The sequence below is a fragment of the Oryctolagus cuniculus genome, chromosome 1 (genome assembly GCF_051225735.1).
Source record: "Oryctolagus cuniculus isolate XC-2025 breed Fujian yellow rabbit chromosome 1, ASM5122573v1, whole genome shotgun sequence".
NCBI classification, from domain to species: domain Eukaryota; kingdom Metazoa; phylum Chordata; class Mammalia; order Lagomorpha; family Leporidae; genus Oryctolagus; species Oryctolagus cuniculus.
Window position 1 is genome coordinate 120,770,206 of NC_142867.1, and position 13,756 is coordinate 120,783,961.

Here is a 13,756-nt window from a genome sequence, read left to right on the forward strand (position 1 = left end):
AGTTGGCTGTATGCATATAGCTTGATTTCTGGGCTCTCCATTCTATTCCATTGATCTATGCATTGGCTTTTATGCCAGTACCAAGCTGTTTTAATTACTGTGGTTTTGTAATATGGTTTAAAGTCAGGTATTGTGATGCCTGCAGCTTGATTTTATTTATTTATTTATTTATTTGCTCAGAATTTCTTTGGATATTCTGGGTCTTAAGTGATTTTGCAATAATTCTAGGATTTTTTTTCTAATTCTGTAAGGAATGTCATTGATATTTTGATAGGGATTGCATTGAATCTGCATATCACTTTAGGTAGTATAGATTTTGTAAGTATATTAATTATTCCAATCCATGAGCAAGGAATATCTTCCGCCAGGGTAGAAATGGGACTCATTTGTTCTTTTTTCTTTTTCTTTTTCTTTTTCTTTTTCTTTTTAGTTTCTTTTTTTTTTTTTATTTGACAGGTAGAGTTATAGACAGTGAGAGAGAGAGACAGAGAGAAAGGCCTTCCTTCCATTGGTTCACCCCCTAAATGGCCGCTACAGCTGGCAATGCGCCGATCCAAAGCCAAGAGCCCAATGCTTCCTCCTGGTCTCCCATGTGGGTGCAGCGCCCAAGCACTTGGGCTATCTTCCACTGTCCTCCTGGGCCCCAACAGAGAGCTGGACTGGAAGAGGAGCAACCGGGACTAGAACCCAGCACCCATATGGGATGTCGGTGCCGCAGGCAAAGGATTAACCAAGTGAGTCATGGCGCTGGCCCCTGTTCTTATTTCTAATCCAACCTGGAAAGTATCTTAGATGACTGCTATGATTTGAATGTGTCTCCTATAGTTCATGTGCTGCAAACTTAATCCCCAATCTCACTGTTGGGAGGTGGGACCCAGTGAAAAGAAACTATCCTGGAGAGGGTAAGTTCTTGTGGGAATGGACTTGTTAAAAAATGAATTCAGGGGCTGGCGTTGTGGCGTAGCGGGTTAAGCTGCTTCTTGCAGCGCCGGCATTCCTTATGAGCACCAGTTCTAGTCCCAGTTGCTCCATTTCCTATCCAGCTCTCTGCTGTGGCCTGGGAAAGCAGTAGAAAGTGGCCCAAGTTCTTGGGTCCCTGCACCCACATGGGAGACCTGGAAGAAGCTCCTGGCTCCTAGCTTTGGATCGGCGCAGCTCGGGCCATTGCAGCCAACTGGGGAGTGAACCAGCAGATGGAAGACCTCTCTCTCTCTCTCTCTCTCTCTCTCTCTCTAACTCTGACTTTCAAATAAATAAAAAATAAATCTTTAAAAACATGAATTCAGCCTCTTCTTGCTGTCTTGCACTCTCTTGTCTTTCTGCCTTTCGGCATGGAGAGACACAGCACAAAGGCTGGTGCCAGATGCTGGAATATTAGATTGGACTTCCTAGCCTCCAATTACCTAGTCTGCAGTATTCTGCAGCATGAGACAGTCTTTCAAAAATGGGGTCCTGAGAAGTGGGGTTATTGCTATATCAAACACTTGAAAATTTGAAGGCAGCTTTGCATTAGGGTATTAGGTAGAGACGGGAAGAATTCGGAGGTTTGGGCTAGAAAAGGCAGATTTTGCTGTAAGTGTAGCATTAAGAGGGACTCTTGTGAGGGCTTAGAAGAAGAGGAGAAATATAAGAAAGACCTGGAACTTTTTAATGATGACTTAGGTGGTCATGAGCGGAAGGTTGATAGGAATACAGATGATAAAGGCCATTCTGATGAGGTCACAGATGAGAGTGAGGAGCAAGATATTGGGAACTGGAGTAAAGGCCACTCTTGTTACCAGGTGTGAAAGAATTTAGCTCAAATGTACCCATGCTCAAGGGCTTTTATAGAAGGCAGAGTTTAAGAGCAATAAACTAAGATATCTGACAGAAGAAATTTCAAAGCAAAATTTTGAAGAAACTGCTCGGCTGCTTTTAAACGCATGCACTAAAATGCAAAAGGAAAGAAATAACTTACAGACAGAATTCATAATTAAAAGAGAAGCAGAATGAGAAGATTTGGAAAACTTGCAGGCTGGCCAAACTGAAAACTAAAAAGGTGTGTTTAGGAGGGCAAACCCAGGGTGTGACCTAGCAAATACTTGCACAGGACATCAGTATAGGTCGAAGGGTCACTCACACAATAGGAGAAGGTGCTGAAGACACTTCAGATTCCTTGAGGCTGCTACTGTCATTCCAGGGCAAGAGATCTAGAAGGGCAGAATGATTTGGGGAGAGTAGCCCTGAGCCCCTTACAGTGGCTAGCTGCACAGAGCTACCTCAAGCTTCCACTCCCTGAATTCCAGCACAGAATTTGTTAGCCACCCAGCCATGGCACATGTGGGCCAGGTAGGGGCCATGCTACCACTCTGCAAAGGCATAAGCAGTAACCTTGACAGAGTTCATGAACTGCCAATTCTGCAGATGTGCTGTGGGACTATGGGGACTCTAACTATATGTCAAAGGATGCATGGGACAGCCTGAGGGCCCAGGTGGAAACTAGCCACTGAAGGTAACCCCAAGGGCAATGCCCTGGGTGTCTGTGAAAGAGCAGACCCCAAGACAACAGCATTGTAGGGTCATCAGCATGCACCTCCAGCCTGGGAGCTTTGCTGCGTGGGCTGAGTCCAGCAAAGCCATGAAGGTAGCACTGCCTGGGGTCTGGGGGTCTCATCCCCTGCTTAAGTGTGGCCAAGAAGTGAAACATGGAGCCAGTCCAAGAAGATTCTTCTGCAGCTACAAGACTTGATGTTTTCCCTGTTGGATTCTGGATTTGGGTCTGATTTTGCATTCTTTTTGTCCATTTCTTCCTTTTGGAATGGGGATATATTTCCAATGCCTTTCCTACCACTGTATTTTGGGAGAACACTGCTTGTTTTGAATTCACAGTATCACATTCGGGGAGGAATCTGCCTCAGAGTGAATCATGCCTTGAGTCTAACGCCCACCTGAATTAGATGGGACTCTGGACGACGCTGGAATGAGTTAAGACTTTGGGGACTATTGGGATGGGGTGAATGCGTTTTGCTTTGTGAGAAGGACATGAATATTGGGCACTAGGGGTGGAATGCCATGGTTTGAATGTATCCTCCAAAGTTCATATGTTGGAAACTTAGTCCCCAATGCAACAGTATTTTAAGGTGGAGCCTCATGAGAGGTCATTAGGTCATGAGATCTCTGTCTTCATGCATAGATTGACATGGTTATTGCAAGACGGGGATGGTTTTGTGAGTGTGCTTGTCATCAAAGTGAGTTTGGCTCCTCTTGCTCTCGTCCATGCTTTTTGCATCCTCCACCCTTCTCCACGGGATGACACAGCATAAAGGTCCTTGCCAGATGCTGGCCCTCTGATCTTGGAACGCCCAGCCTCTAGAACTGCCAGGAATAAATTTTCTTTTAAATTATCCAGTGTATGGTTTTGTTATGGCAACACAAAACAAACTAAGACAGTGACCCTGTAGGAAGTGGAACCAGCAAACTCAGGTGAAAAATGACCCGTTCCAGCCAGCTCCATGCCTTGGACCTCAGGGCTCCCAGGGGAGACCAAGTCACGAGACTCTCGGTTGTCTCTGAAACCAGGAGGCAAAATGATGCGATCAGGGTCAAAAGGTGATGGCTAGAGCATCATCTGTTATTTTTCATTTCCTGTGCTGGGCCTCGTATCAGAAGATACCCCTGAGTTCAGGAGCTCACGGCCTGTCACGAGCCCAGTGCTATTGGCAGCTTCTGACCTCTAAGGGAAAAAGCTTTCCTATGGAAAGATGTGAAATCCCACCTTGTTTGCTCCTGATGTGACCCAGAGATAGGCTGCTAAGAAGCTCCAGTCCTGCACCGGAGTAGTGAGGAGAGGACGAAACTGCGAACACAGGGTGTGGTCAGGCTCTGGGTCACAGGGACGCAGGCGAGAGGAGACCAGAGATGGCCCTGGCCAAACACTTGGCTGGTGGTGTGTGGTGGTGGCATCCTTGGCTGGGCGTTCTTGGTCGGACATCATGCCTGCAAACCACTCCGTCTCGAGTGGTCCCTGGCAGCAGGGGTGAGAGGACACTGCAGCTGAAGGAAGCCATGGGGTCATCTGGAAGCCCAGAAGGCATCTGGCCATGATCAGATTTCAGCCACGAATCTGCAGTTCCTCCTGGCCCTCAGTGAGTGTGGACCCTGGGTCTCAGAGAAACAGAAAGATACCAGCTTCCCCATAGGCTGTGGATATGCTGTGGCTCAGGCCAGCAAGATTTGTGATGTCCGAGCTGGGGCTTAGCGGATGAAACAGCAATAGAACAACCACAGCCTAATTTCCAGGGCCAGGTATTATCCTAGGGACTACACATTGGTGGGCTCTGGGCCACATTTTTCTATCAGATGCACACTGATGGCCTGTGTAAGATTGAATCTAAGCTGCTTTTATGTGGACCCCCTTTCCAGTTTGCCCCAGTGCCTGTTTCCCTGCTGGGCTACACTCAGCTGAGTTCAGTTGTTTTCTTATTGCCTGAGCCCTGTTGGCATTTGAGTTGTTTGCTTCCTCTACTCCATTTGTGAATCCATACAACCATGTTCCCCGTTTGCTGTTGAAGAAGCTGAGGCTGGGAGAGAATTCTTGATTGGGCTGAGGTCATGATGGGTCAGGTCTCCAACCCCTGAGTGGCAGATTACAAAGCATTTACTTTCTCATTGTAGTTATAATGCATTCTCAGGGGGGGGGGGGCGGGCGGCGGCACTGTTTTATAGTGGATAAAGCCGCCGCCTGTTGTGTCGGCATCCCATATGGGCACTGGTTTGAGTCCTGGCTGCTCCATTTCCGATACAGCTCTCTGCTATGACCTGGGAAAGCAGAAGTGGCCCAACTCTTTGGGACCCTGCACCCACAAGGGAGACCCAGAGGAAGCTCCTGGCTCCTGGCTTTGGACTGGCGCATCTCCGGCCGTTGCGGCCAACTGGGGAGTGAACCAGCAGATAGAAGACCTCTCTCTCTCTCTCCCTCTACTTCTCCTCTCTCTATGTAACTCTTTCAAATAAAATAAATAATTCTTTAAAAAAACAATGTAATCTCTGGGAATCTACTGCCCACTTCCACCCTAATTTCCCAGCCTCTGTCTTCCTTGCTCCTCTACTACACACACACACACACACACACACAACCTTGGCATTACTGGACCTGGAGATACCTTGGTACATTTCTCTTTCTTCTCCTTTGGCCCCAGGATGACTCTGAAACAAGTGGGAATTATTTGTAATTCCTTAATGATTAGGTGTGGTAAGCACTTTTTCATATAGCTGTTGGTTATTTGTATGTCTTCTCTACAGAAATGTCTCTTTTATTCCTTGGCCCATTTTGTTGTTGAGCTATTTGGTGTTCTTGATGTTGAGTTATAGAAATTTCTTCAAAAATCTTCAAATGATAGAGTAGCATGGGGGAGTGGGGAGTTGGGTGTTGCTGTTAACAGGTAAAAATTCGACTTATGTACAATGAATTCCTTCTAGAGTTCCTCTGTACGACTTCGTGCTTATTCTCTTTTTTAACTTTTATTTAATGAATATAAATTTCCAAAGTACAGCTTATGGATTACAATGGCTCCCCCCCCCCCATAACTTCCCTCCCACCCGCAACCCTCCCCTCTCCCGCTGCTTCTCCCCCTGTGTGTGTGCTTGTTCTCAACAACATTGCATTGTGCACTTAAAAAATTGCTAAATGTGTAAATATCAAGTAAAATGTTTTTACTGCAATTGAAAGAAAAACAAGCCAAACAAACACTCAGGGAGAAGAAGACAAAAACACAAGGAGGCTGATGGAATTAATACTACATTTGTTTTTCAGGATCCTCAGAAAAGACAGCAAAACTAAAATCGCTTGGAAGGGACTCTCCGCATTTACTCTTGTCACTCTTGCTACTGAAGATTGAGTAACCTTAGCTCTGAAAATTTGTCCTGAAAGAAATACAGTTGTGAGCAATGAACGTTAAATTGTAGCTTGATTTGCATTTGACTCTAGGCAATCACCATGTGAGGGCTCTCAGGTTCTTGGGACGTGTTTGTGACTTAAAAATCCTCCTCAATGTCAAAACTCACAGGCGTCTTTCCTGTGGAGCCCAAGTCCCTGTCATCAGTGACAACCAGAGTAAGTCATCTGGCAGTAGGTGACTGTGCCATCGTCGTTGATAGAAACTTCTGGGTTTGTCCTCTACTGAGCAAAAAGCTGTTGGGCCCAAATTACTTTCCACACAGCTAAGAATGAGTGACCCTGTCATTCTGACTCCTCAGGCTAACGGAGCTCAAAGGTCTCACCTTCTGTATCACCTTGTGATGAAAAAAGAAAGTGCACTTATTTCCCTTTGAGAACCACTTTTTCATATCCCCCCCACATCGAAGGCTGAGTGTCATTTTCTGGATGGCAGTGAAGCTTCAGAAAGTTTTTGTTTTTGTTTTGAGAGGCAGAGTTAGACAGTGAGAGAGAGAGTCAGAGAGAAAGGTCTTCCTTCCGTTGGTTCACCCCTAAAATGGCCACTACGACTGGTGTGCTGCGCCAATCCAAAGCCAGGAGCCAGGTGGTTGCTCCTGGTCTCCCATGCAGGTGCAGGGCCTAAGCACTTGGGCCATCCTCCACTGCCTTCCCAGGCCACAGAAGAAAGCTGGACTGGAAGAGGAGCAACTGGGATAGACTCCAGCGCCCCAACCGGGACTAGAACCTGGAGTGCCAGCGCCGCAGGCAGAGGATTAGCCTAGTGAGCTGCAGTGCCAGCCGCATCAGAAAGTTTAATAGTACTGGGATGAGATATGCCAGGGTAGTGGGGGAAGGTTTCCCATGTGATGTCCCTGAGAGATGAATTCATTCAGAGAGGACTATGCACAGTGTGTTAGACAGGAAGTTATTTCATGGGCAAAGTCCAAGACTCAGAACTGATTTTCTTTTCATCCCACTGACAAATTACACATGCAAACCAACTCATATTTTCTGCTGTGGGGACTTTGACATTGAACCACTCCCTTGTAAGTCTTCCTTTGGTGATTCTTGCAGGTGAGAAGCAAACAGTATTATGCTTCCTTGAATGGCTGAGGTGCCAACACTGCTGGCTTCCCTAGGGGTTCCATGGCATGGCCTTCTTTCCTAAATCCAGGATTCATCGCTCTTTCTAAGAACTGACTCTGTCCAGCAGAGATGTTAGCCCAAGGTGTGGCTGGTGCTTGCAGAAGGGAGGAGTTGAGGACTATACCATTCAAAATGGGAATCCAAGCAGCCATGAAAACAAAGGATTGAGTCTTTTTTACAGGATGTCACAGGGAAGACCAGGGTCAAAAAGAAGTTATCTCTAAGGGATTCACCTGAGACTAGGGACAAATGTGGATGATAACCCAAGGTCAAAAGTAAAGGTATGTGTTAATTTGGAAATCTGAAGCAAGAATAAGTTATGATAAGACAGAAGGCAATCGAGCTGGAGCTAGTGAAGAAATGTGTCCATTTGGTGCCAAGACACTGACTCAGTGAGCTGTGTGATTTTGGCTATGGCTGCTGCCACGCATGTGACACGGCCCCACTACTTCCTTCCTGTGCCCCCATCAGCTCCAACTACACTGAATATCTTTCAGCCTATCAACCACCCTCTCACAGTCAGCCACTGCCAATCACTGTTCTACAGTCTCCTCTTTTATTCTAGCCTAAATGTCCCTTTCTCCAGCAAGCCTTCCCTGGACACTGTTCCTCCATGTGCCCTCCTAGCTCCTGTACCTGCCTATCACAGCCCATATCACACCTCTTCACCATCACTCCCACAGACTGCAGGTGCCCAGAAAGCATGTAGCCCATGTCTACACTGCCATTCCTCCACCACTGCAGCAAGCAGCAAAGACAACTTTATTTATTCATATGGGACATTTTCTTTCCCTGCTGTGCAGAGTCAAACATGTTTGTGACAAGATCCAGGTTAGCACTGTAATGATCATTCTATTGTCCAAATGAGTTAGGCTTGTTCCCTCAATAGTCTGTGAGTCCCTTGAGGACAGAAGCCATGTTTTTACTTCATCTCTCTATCTCCCACTCCTCCCTCTCTCTCTCTCTCAATCCATAGATATTTCGATCTACATGCCCCAGCATAATGCTAGACTCACAGAAGATGTTCAATAAGAAAATGTTATTTGATTGTGATGGTTAACTGTAAGAAAGGAGGGATTATCTCCTCTTTTAGACATAAAACAATTTGCTTCAAACTTGTCTGAGTGTTTGAGATCAGACACGACTCCTTTTTAAAATGGGAAAATGGGATTTTAATAGGTCCTGCCCTCTTTCTTTCCCTGTGGAAGATGAAGCAGGCATTTCATTCCATTGGAGATGCTGTCTGCAGCAAATAACCCTTGGGATTTGAGAGGGATTATTTGGCCACTGGAGGGCTCTTACATTTTTCCATGTAATGCAATTGAAACCTATTCAGAATGACTGAATAATTAATGCCACATTGTACAAAGTGTGCTCCCCAGCTCCTATCACGATTTTTTAAAATGCAGAATTTCAAGAAGACCAGACTTAATTTACTGTGTGTTTTGCTTCTTCAACAAAAACATGAGATGAATAATTTCCCCACATGATAGCTTTACATTTCCCCATAAATAGGGCATCTGTTAACATGGATTATTATGTATGCATGCTAACGTGATTAGGCTCAAACATTCACCCAGAAAAGCTAATTTTTTAAAAGAATGACTCATGAGAAAATGAGAACAAGAATCAAGGGAGGAAAAAATATTAAGGATCATCAGATGGTTATCATTTCCTCAACAGCATTTTTCCTGGGCCCACTATGCTTCAACCAAAGCAGTAAGTACTAGCCACAAAAAAACAGCAACTCATAGTACCAATAATAGCTTTGCCACAAAGGGCTAGGGCTTCACCTTTTCCCCAGCGAAGCCTAGAACACAGCTCAGAGCCCAACATGCAGTAGGATTACATCTTTCAGTATATAGGTAATGTTTATTGATCATCTTATATATGGATCATCTTCTATTTTGGGTTTACAAAAATTTCTTATATAAAGGGAACACATTTTATGTATTTCATATATACCACTTTAAGAACATAATGGTGTGTTCCTCCCCTCCTTGTTCCCAACTTCCCTCCTCCTTCCTTTCCTATTTTTCTTTTAAATTTTGCAATAAACTTTCCATTTATTCTGTAACCATATCCACAGTCCTCCACTAAATAAAGAACTGGACAAATAGTAAGTAGAAATACCGCTGTTCCTTAGGAGTATAGGACAAAGGCTATAACCAATAATCAAATCTCAAAATGTCAATTTTGCTCATACACATTACTTGTTTTGTATTCTGTATATTAGTTACCACAAATAGGGAAACATAGGATATTTGTGTTTTTTGGAGCTGTTTATCTCACTAAGCATAATGGTCTCCAATTGCATCTATTTTCTTACAAAAGACATGATTTCATTCTTTTTTATGGCTGAGTAATATTCCATCATGTATATATACAACAATTTGTTTAGCCAGTCATTGGTTGATGGAAATTTGGGTTGATTACATATCATAGCTATTGTGAGTTGAGTTTCTATAAACGTGGGAGTACAGAGAACTCCTTCATTTCCATTGGATAAATTCCCAGAGGTGGAATGGCTGGGTCATTTGGTAGATCTAGTTTCACATTTCTGAAGAATCCCCATACTGTCTTCCACAATGGTTGTACCAGTTACATTCCCATCGATAGTGTGTATTCTTCTCCACTCCTCACCAACTTTTGCTGTTTTTAAATGTTTGGATGATAGCCATTCTAACCAGGTAGAAGTGTAATCTTATTGCTGTTTTATTGGCATTTCCCTGATGGCTAGTGATCCTGAGCATCTTTTCATGTGTCTGTTGGCCATTGGTATTTCATTCTTTGAAAATTGTCTGTTCATATTCTTAGCCCATTTCTTATGGATTTTTTGTTTTGTCATTGAGCTTCTTCAGCTCCTGATGAATTCTGGATATTAATCTGTTATCAGATATATAGTTTACAAATATTTTCTCCCATTCTGTTGGTTGCCTTTTCACTTTGTTGAATGTTTCCTTTGCTGTGTATAAGCTTCGTAGCATGTCGAAATCCTATTTGTCTATTTTTTCTTTTCTTACCTGTGTTTTTGGGGTCTTATCCCAGAAGTCTTTGCCATTTCCAATGTCTTGTGGTGTTACCCCTATGTTTTCCTCTAGTAATTTTATTTTTTTCAGGTCTTAGGTTTATATCTCTGATGCGCTGTGAGCTGATTTTTGTGTAGGGTGTAAGGTTGGGGTCTTGTTTCATACTTATTCATGAAGAGATCTAATTTTCCCAACACTATTTTTTGAAGATACTGCTTGGCACACTTGTTATCATCTTTAATCCTCACAGTATTATTGTAAACTGAGTAACAGTACTATCCTTTTTCTACAGATGAGAAAACGAAGGTGAAGTGAATGAAGCTGCTAAGATGGATATAAGACTCGAGACTTTCTGATATGAAATCCATAGATTATATGTGCTTCCTGTCATTGAGCTCTCCTCTTTATATTTGGTGTTCCTGAAATCTGTGCACTGATACCTAGTATCAGAAATACATGCAAATAAGAAGCTAAAATAAACATAGTATAATTGCAGAAGGACACTTTCATCACATCAGTTATTTGCCTAGAGAATCCTGGAAAGATTTTATGTAGGAGATAACATCTGATCTGGTTCATGAAACTCATATGAAGCAGAGCCACTGCTGATCTAGACATGTTTCATGATTTAGACCCTTGCTGTTATGGGTTCTTTGAGGTCATTTGTTACTAAACAATGATCTATCTTATTCTGACTGCCGTACCATGATGAAGTTGGTTTCAAAATGTAATGCAGAGTACTCATATGTATTTTATGTATTTTTATTTTTTGAATATATATAAATACATATGAATGAATGAACATACAGGAACATGTAGAGCTCAATTAATTTTGATAAGCTTAGCACACTCACTTCCATAGAACACCACCAACAAAAACCCAAGAATTTGACATTTGACTTGCATCAGTCATCCCTCTTAGGCTTCTATTACTCATTTCCTGGAGCTGCTGTAACAAATTACCAAGAACTATGTGCCTGAAAACTCAAGTGCTCTCTTTAATAGTTTGGAAGGCCAGAAATCTGCAATCAAAGAGGAATGATTTCTTTTGGAGATTCTGAGGGAAAATCCATCCCACGTCCCACTCCTCACTTCTGATGGATTTAGCTATCCTTGCATTGCTTGGTTTAGTGGCACATCACTTCAGTCTCTGTCTTCATCTTGACATGATCTTCCTTTCTACGTCCCAAATTCCCCTCTTCTTTATTCTGCAAGGACACCATTCACTAGGTTTCGAGCCCACCTTAAATTCAGGATGATCTCATCTTGTGGTCCTTAACCAATCACATCTTCAAAAATCCTATTTCCATGTAGCCTATAATTACCAGATTCTTCAAAGGTGACATTGCTTGGTTTTATCTGCCTTTCTTCTTTAAACAAGTGGAATAATGCAGTTTATACTGTTCTATGATTAACTTCTTTTTCTCAAAATTGTATTTGTGAGATTCATTCAGATTATTGCATAGCTCTATAAAATGTATTGGCATTGATGTATAGTATTTCCTTGTGTGAATATAGCATAATTTAAAAATTACACAGTTAGGGGCATTTAGATAGTTTTGAGTTTGGTGCTGTTACAAACAATGCTACTCTATCTTTGTACATTTTTAGGTGAGCTTGTGCATGGATTTATGCTGATCATACATCCAGGAGAGAAGCTGCAAGGGCATAGTGTATACAGCTGATCAGCTTTAGTGCAACTGCCAAAGAGTTTTCCAAGGTTAGAAACCTTCCAAGACACTAGAAGGCTTTAAGCAGAGGAGAGACCTGAACTGATTTATGCATTTAAAAGATCACTGGGTGCAGGGATAGCTTGCAATGGCACAGAGGTTTAGTTTCAACATAACCTTCACAAAAGAAAGTCGCAGGAATCAAATCTAAAGAAAGCTGGGATCAGAGAAAGGAGGGTTTTCATAAACTCTTCGTCTAAAAGTATGGCTCTTTTTGTTAGGGAAAAAAGAAGATATTTTTAAAAGTAAGAGGATAGCATTATTGGATTTATTCTTCAGGAAGATACATGGGCACATGCTGGGAGAAGAAATTAGACCTTGAGGGACATTCTGAGTATATGAACCCTGAGCTGTGTCGAGAAAGATGCAGAATGGGAAACCTGAGTGAGTGGAACAGACAGACTCTGGAAGCCCCCCAGAAGAGCATGTAGGAGAAAGGGGCAATCAGTGGTGTCTTCTATGTTTATGACCCCTTGTCGGTACTTGTCCAGGGCAATGATAATGGCAGTGGAGTCCACTTGCCATTTTCATGCCAGAATTTTGGATGTAGCATACGCTGTTCCTATCAAAAGGCTTCACTCTGGGGGTGATGAGAAACTCTATGTCACCAACATGTGCATTTTTTCTGCTTTGCACAGAGAGCCCTGAGTCTACATGGAAATTTGCTATCATCCTCGTTTTCCTAAATATCAAGAAAGATTAAGAACCCACTGTAAAATCCAAGATCTCGGAGAAGTGTCAATTTGACATAACCATGTTGAGGGAATTAGGACCAGAGAAGGAAGCACTTGATCTGACCAGTGGTGTCAGGGAGGATTCTGGTGGAGAACATATCAACTGGGTTTTGATAGATGAGCAGGAGTTCTCACAAAAGAACAGACTTGGGAATTGAGGCTGATGACTGGCCCTAGATGAGAGTCAAGAAGGATAAAGTCATTCCCAGTAGAGGAAACAGCACATGTGAAATCTAAGGAATAAAAAAGAAAAACTGGGGCCAGATTTGTACTCAAAGGGTTAAGACTTTGCCTGCGAGGCAGACATCACATATCAGAGCACCTGTTCAAATCCTGGCTGCTCTGCTTCCTATCCAGCTCCCCATGAATGAATCTGGGCCTGGGCCCCTGCCACTCATCTGGGAGAACAGAATGGAGTTTCTGGTTCCTGGCTTCAGTCTGGCCCATTTCCAACGTTTGTGGCCATTTGGGGAGTGAACCAATGCATGAAAGATCTCTTTCTCTCTGTTTCTCCCTCTGTCTCTGTCCCTCTGCCTTTCAAAAAAATAATAATTGTGCTCTTACTGTAAGCCAAACACTGTGCTAAGAATTCATTTTTACTCATTGGGAGTAAATTTGTCATTACTCCCTATAACAACTCATCAAAACATGTACACTTATTTTGACTGACTGTACAGATAAAAAAGCAAAGGCTTAAAGAAGTCAAACCATTCAACTCCAGGGCACACAACTCCAAGAGACACAGCAGCAGGGATTCTGATCTTAGGACTCTGAGGTCTAGTCACCCTGAGCTCCCTCCCCTGGAGAAGGCACTCAGAATTGGTGTGGGGACAGAGGCAGGCAGCAAGCAATGAAGTCATGGCAGGTAAACTCTTTATCCTCTACCAGGATGGCTGACAGCGGATCATTTTCCATAATTCTCCTCCAGCCTGTGTCCAGAAAAATAGTAATGCCACTTTAAGACTTTGAAAAATGCTGCTGACATTTACCTATGTTGATACATCAGAATAAAAATAGCCCCTCCTGACCCTCCTTATTTAACCCTTTCTCTTTAACTCAGCCTGCCTCAAGTTTGCCTCTGCTCTATTTTCCCCCCTTTGAAGATGCATCAGGTCTCAAGTTCAGCCTAATCCAACTGCTAGATGTATTATTCATCTCTACACTTTAATGATGTGATAAGGTTTCTGGAAATAGGAAAAGGCT